The sequence below is a fragment of the Anolis sagrei genome, chromosome Y (genome assembly GCF_037176765.1).
Source record: "Anolis sagrei isolate rAnoSag1 chromosome Y, rAnoSag1.mat, whole genome shotgun sequence".
NCBI classification, from domain to species: domain Eukaryota; kingdom Metazoa; phylum Chordata; class Lepidosauria; order Squamata; family Dactyloidae; genus Anolis; species Anolis sagrei.
The window spans coordinates 83,425,057-83,432,227 of NC_090035.1; positions in this window are offsets into that span (position 1 = coordinate 83,425,057).

Genomic DNA, 7,171 nt, shown 5'->3' on the forward strand with positions numbered 1-7,171 from the left:
TCTAAGATAAATATATATATATATATTGATTTTTTTTACATTTACAGGAGGAGGCCAATGAATCTTGGCTAGGCCTTTAAGCCGCCATCTTTTTTCCTCCAACTGCCTCCCGAAAGCCACGCCCCAAAAGGGGCGGGGTTAAAAAGCGCGCGGAGGCAGGGCGGAGTCACGTGACTCTGCCCGCTCGCTCTCTTTCTTGTTTACCACCTGAAGCTTGGCCCCGCCCCTGCTTCGTCCCGATTGGGCGCAGGAAAAGCGTCGCTGCACGCTGATTGGCTGCATTGATTTGGCGGGCTTTGGGCGGATTTCCTGATTTTACCTCACTTGAGATTATTACTATTGAGATTGTTATATTTAAACTTCCGTCCAGTGGCCCTTATTTCTCCTCATGCCAGGAAGGGAATGCTCAAGATCCTGCAAGGAAGAAGACTCCAGCCAGACAGGGAGCGAGAGTGGCCAGACGTTCAAGCTGGGTTTAGGAAAGGCAGAGGAACGAGAGACCAGATGGCCAATACCGGATGCTGGAGAATGGAGAAAGGCAGGGAGTTTCAGAAAAACATCTACTTCTGCTTCATTGACTACTCTAAAGCCTTTGACTGTGTGGATCATCATAAATTGTGGCAAGTTCTTGGTGGGATGGGCATCCCAAGCCCCCTTCCCTCTCTCCTGAGGAATCTGGACAAGGACCAAGGAGCAACAGTCAGAACTGACCACGGAACAGGAGACGGGTTCAAGATTGGGAAAGGCGTCCGGCAAGGCTGCATACTCTCACCCAACCTTTTGAACGTGTATGCAGAACACATCACGCGAGGATGTGCGGGGCTTGAGGAATGCAAAGCCGGGGTGGAAATGGCTGGAAGAAACATGAACACCCTCAGATATGCAAATGACACCACTCTGATGGCCGAAAGCGAGGAGGAGCTGAGGAGCCTTCTCATCAAGGTGAAAGAAGAAAGCGCAAAAGCCGGGTTGCAGCTAAACATCAAAAAAACCAAGATCATGGCAACAAGAATGATTGACAGCTGGGAAATAGAGAGAGAAAACGTGGAGGCCGTGACAGAGTTTGTACTTCTAGGCGCAAAGATGAGTGCAGACGCAGACTGTGGCCAGGAAATCAGGAGACGCTTCCTTCTTGGGAGGAGAGCCATGTCCAGTCTCGACAAAATAGTCAAGAGCAGAGACATCAGACTGGCAACCAAGATCCATTGCCTAGTCCAAGCCATGGTCTTCCCTGTAGTCACCTACGGATGTGAGAGCTGGACCTTCGGGAAGGCTGAGCGAAGGAAGAGAGAGGCTTTTGAGCTGTGGTGTTGGAGGAAAGTGCTGAGAGTGCCTTGGACTGCGAGAAGAAGATCCAACCAGTCCATCCTCCAGGAAAGAAAGCCCGACTAAAGCTCACTGGAGGGAAGGAGACTAGAGGGAAAGTGGAAGTCCTTTGAAGGCCACATCATGAGGAGACAGCAAAGCCTAGAGAAGGGAATGATGCTGGGGAAAGTGGAAGGCAAAAGGAAGAGGGGCCGACCAAGGGCAAGAGGGATGGATGGCATCCTGGAAGGGACTGGACTGACCTTGAAGGAGCTGGGGGTGGTGACGGCCGACAGGGAGCTCTGGCGTGAGCTGGTCCATGAGGTCACAAAGAGTCGGAGACGACTGAACGAATGAACAACAACATATTTCCTCAAAAAATATATTATTATTATTATTATTTTGTTTATATCCCAAAATATAGAAGCCAAAGCCTCCCCCAAGGTATTTGTATTTACAGTATATAGTACTTAAGGTAAGGTTTATTTATTTCCCAATATAAATATTTATTTATATAATCTATTTATTTATATCCTAATACAGTGTTTCTCAACCTGGGGGTCGGGACCCCTGAGGGGGTCGTATGGGGGTGTCAGAGGGGTCACCAAAGACCATCAGAAAACACAATATTTTCTGTTGGTCATTGGGATTCTGTGTGGGAAGTTTGACCCAATTCTATTGTTGGTTGAGTTCAGAATGCTCTTTGGTTGTAGGTGAACTATAAATCCCAACAACTACAACTCCCAAATGTCAAGGTCTATTTTCCCGCAGATTCCACTAGTGCTCACATTTGGGCATATTGAGTATTTGTGCCAAGTTTGGTCCAGATCCATCATTGCATGAATCCACAGCACTCCTCTGGATATAGGTGAACTACAACTCCCAAACTCAAGGTCAATGCCCACCAAACCCTTCCAGTATTTTCTCATGTTCATGGGAGTTCTGTGTGCCAAGTTCGGTTTAAATCCATCGCTGGTGGAGTTCAGAATGCTCTTTGATTATAGGTGAACTATAAATCCCAGCAACTACAACTCCCAAATTACAAAATCAATCCTCTCCCCCCACCTCCCCAACCCCACTAGCATTCACATTTGGGCATATTGGGTATTTGTGCTCAATTTAGTCCAGTGAATGAAAATGCATCCTGCATATCGAATATTTACATTACGATTTATACAGTAGTAACATGACAGGTATCAAGTAGCAATGAAAACAATATTATGGTTGGGGGTCACCACAACATATGGAACTGCATTAAGGGGTCACGGCATTAGCAAGGTTGAGAACCACTGTCCTAATATATGCTTGTGGCAATGTATGCTGATGACAATGTTGTCTGTGCACATTCAGAAGAAGACCTGGCAGCCAAAGTGGTGCTAAACTGCATTAACTTGGCAGTGTAGATGCACCCTTCTAATATTTGTTTCCCCAAAGAGTTCTCACCTGCAAAAAGACTGAAGAGAAGCCAAGGGTGAGCAAGCCCACCTTCCATTCTTTGGAGCCTTTGACTCTTTATAGGCAAGGACACAGCCTGATGGGTTCTAGAGTTGTTTTTGTTCTATCTCAACCTGGTGTGCGGGCTTAAGGCAAAGCTGGGGTGAAAATTGCTGGAAGAAACATTAACAACCTCAGATATGCAGATGACACCACTCTGACGGCCGAAAGCGAGGAGGAGCCGAGGAGCCTTCTCATCAAGGGGAAAGAAGAAAGCGCAAAAGCCGGGTTGCAGCTAAACATCAAGATTATGGCAACAAGAATGATTGACAACTGGGAAATACAGGGAGAAAACGTGGAGGCCGTGACAGGGTTTGTATTTCTAGGCGCAAAGATTACTGCAGATGCAGACTGTGGCCAGGAAATCAGGAGACGCTTCCTTCTTGGGAGGAGAGCAATGTCCAGTCTCGATAAAATAGTCAAGAGTAGAGACATCAGACTGGCAACCAAGATCCATTGCCTAGTCCAAGCCATGGTCTTCCCTGTAGTCACCTACGGATGTGAGAGCTGGACCTTAGAGAAGGAAGGCTGAGTGAAGGAAGAGAGATGCTTTTGAGCTGTGGTGTTGGAGGAAAGTGCTGAGAGTGCCTTGGACTGCGAGAAGATCCAACCAGTCCATCCTCCAGGAAAGAAAGCCCGGCTGCTCACTGGAGGGAAGGAGACTAGAGGGAAAGATGAAGTCCTTTGAATGCCACATCATGAGGAGACAGCAAAGCCTAGAGAAGGGAATGATGCTGGGGAAAGTGGAAGGCAAAAGGAAGAGGGGCCGACCAAGGGCAAGAGGGATGGATGGCATCCTTGAAGGGACTGGACTGACCTTGAAGGAGACCCTGGGGGTGGTGACAGCCGACAGGGAGCTCTGGCGTGGGCTGATCCATGAGGTCACGAAGAGTCGGAGACGACTGAACGAATGAACAACAGCAGCCTGGTGTTTTTCCTTCTTATTTCTGCAGACAGGCGGGCGGAGATGCGCATGGATGCCCCTCGATGCTCCACCCAGTATCCAACCCAAGTATTTAATTAATTAGCCACAAACACCTCTGTTTTCACTGGTCTCTTTTATTATATTTTAGCATATTCCTCGCTTATCTTTGCATAGGCGGAATTAGGAAGCCATGGATTCCATAGCTCAGGATTCCAGCTAGTTGTTTGGAATGGACACAAGGGATGCAATTGCAATGATTTTGGGGAATTACTATTATTGTTGCTGGTGATAATAGTGCCAAACAGAGATGTGTGGTATTGCCCCAACCTTATTTTCCATCTCATTGTTACGATACTTCATCTTGTTGACGGGAAGCTTCCCACTGGAGTGGAAATCATCTATGGGACAGATGGCAAGGTATTGAACCTCAGTAGACTAAATGAAAGCCAAAATCAAGGTTACAACAACATCTGGTATAGAACTCCAATATGCTGATGACAATGTCATCTGTGAGCATTCAGAAGACCTACAAGCCACTCTAAACACCTTCGCAGAAGCATACGAGAAGCTTGGCCTGTCATTGAACATTGAGAAAACCAAAGTGCTCTTTCATCAGTCACCAGCCACCCACTCCCCAATGCCAGAGATACAACTTCATGATGTAACATTAGAAAATGTGGACCATTTCCGCTCCCTTGGCAGCCACCTCTCCACCAAAGTCAACATCGACGCCGAAATACAACACCGCCTGAGCTCTGCAAGCGCAGCATTTTCCCGAATGAAGCAGAGAGCGTTTGAAGACCGTAGGGATATCCGTAGGGATACCAAGGTGCTTGTTTATAGAGCCATTGTCCTTCCAACCCTGGTATATGCCTGCGAAACGTGGACTGTCTACAGACGTCAACATTGACACTGAAATACAACACCGTCTGAGCTCTGCGAGCGCAGCATTTCCCCGAATGAAGCAGAGAGTGTTTGAGGACCGAGACATCCGTATGGAGACCAAGGTGCTTGTCTATAAAGCCATTGTCCTCCCAACCCTGGTGTATGCCTGCAAAACGTGGACTGTCTACAGACGTCAACATTGACACTGAAATACAACACCACCTGAGCTCTGTGAGTGCAGCATTCTTCCAAATGAAGCAGAGAGTGTTTGAGGACCGGGACATCCGGAGGGAGACCAAGGGGCTTGTCGATAAATCTATTGTCCTCCCAACCCTGCTATATGCCTGAGAGACGTGGACTGTGTACAGACGTCACATGCAACTCCTGGAACGATTCCATCAGCGCTGCCTCCGGAAAATCCTGCAAATCTCTTGGGAAGACAAGCGGACAAATGTCAGTGTGCTGGAAGAAGCAAAGACCACCAGCATTGAAGCGATGGTCCTCCGCCATCAACTCCGCTGTACCGGCCACGTTGTCCGGATGCCTGACCACCGTCTCCCAAAGCGGTTGCTCTACTCCGAACTCAAGAACGGAAAACGGAATGTTGGTGGACAGGAAAAGAGATTGAACGATGGGCTCAAAGCCAACCTTAAAAACTCTGGCGTAGACACTGAGAACTGGGAAGCCCTGGCCCTTGACTGCTCCATCTGGAGGTCAGCTGTGACCAGCAGTGCTGCAGAATTTGAGGAGGCACGAGTGGAGGGCGAAAGAGAGAAATGTGCCAAGAGGAAGGCGTGTCAAGCCAACCCCAACCGGGACCGCCTTCCACCTGGAAACCAATGCCCTCACTGAGGGAGAAGATGCGGGTCAAGAATAGGGCTCCACAGCCACATACGGACCCACAAGGAAACCCATAATGGAAGACCATCTTACTCGTCCAACGAGGGATCGCCTAAGTAAGTAAGTAATAAATATTTATTTATATAATTTATTTATTTATATCCTAATATAAGTCAAAGCCTTCACCAGTAAATGTATTATCATTCAATTTATTTATATCCCAAAATATAGAAGCCACGTTATTATTCTACTTATCTCAAAATACAGAAGCCAAAAACATTCGCAAGAAATTATTATTATTATATAATGTATTTATATCCCAAAATATAGAAGTCACGTTATTATTAATCAATTTATTTATAACCCAAAATATAGAAGCCACGTTATTATTATTCTATTTATCCCAAAGCAGAGAAGCCAAAGCCTGCTCAATTAATAATAATAATAATTCAATTTATTTATATCCCAAAATATAGAAGCCACATTATTATTATTCTATTTATTCCAAAACAGTGAAGCCAAAAACCTTCCCAAGAAATATGTATTGTTATTATTGTTATTATTGTTATTTAATTTATTTATATCCCAAAATATAGAAGCCAAAGCCTCCCCAAGAAATATTTATTATTGTTGTTATTATTATTCAATTTATTTATATCCCAAAATACAGAAGCCAAAGCCTTTTCCAAAAATATTTATTATTATTATTATTATTATTATTACTCAGTTTATTTATATCCCAAAATATAAAAGCCAAATCCTTCCTCAAGAATTATCATAATTATAAATTATAAGTATTCTATTTATTTATATCCCAAATAAAAGAAGCAAAATCCTTCCCCAAACAATAGTTGTTTATTATGATTATTATCATTATTATCATTATTATTTGGGGGGGGGGGGGGAGCTGACATGACTTTGTTGATTGAGATTATTGTCATAGTTGGTCCTGAAAAGGTCAGTTGGTTGGTTTCTTTGTTTGGTTGCATGTAGCAAGTCGCTTCTGGTGTGAGAGAATCAGCTGTCTACAAAAATGTTGCCCAGGGGACGCACAGATGTGCTCTCACTGCCTATTACAGGGAAAGCCAGCTTGCTCCATCCATGTTCAACATCTACACAAATGACCAGCCACTTCCGGAAGGGACAGAGAGTTTCATCTACGCTGACGATCCTGCCATCACTGCTCAAGCAAGGAGCTTTGAAATGCTTGAACAGAAGCTCTCCGAAGCTTTAGGTGCTCTCGCTGCCTATTACAGGGAAAACCAGTTGCTCCATCCATGTTTAACATTTACACAAATGACCAGCCACTGCCAGAAGGGACAGAGAGTTTCATCTACGCTGACGATCCTGCCATCACCACCCAAGCAGGGAGCTTTGAAATGGTTGAACAGAAGCTCTCTGAAGCTTTAGGTGCTCTCACTGCCTATTACAGGGAACACCAGCTGATTCCTAATCCATTTAAACGGCAGGCATGTGCTTTTCACCTTACGAACAGACAAGCATCTTGGGCTCAGGATTATTACCTGGGAAGGAATCCCACTGGATCATTGCAGCGCACCCAAATACCTGGGAGTCACTCTGGACCGTGCTCTGACCTACAAGAAGCATTGCCTGAATATCAAGCAAAAAGTGGGTGCTAGAAACAATATCATACGAAAGCTGACTGGCACAGCCTGGGGATCACAACCAGACACAGTGAAGGCATCTGCCCGTTGTGAGGAT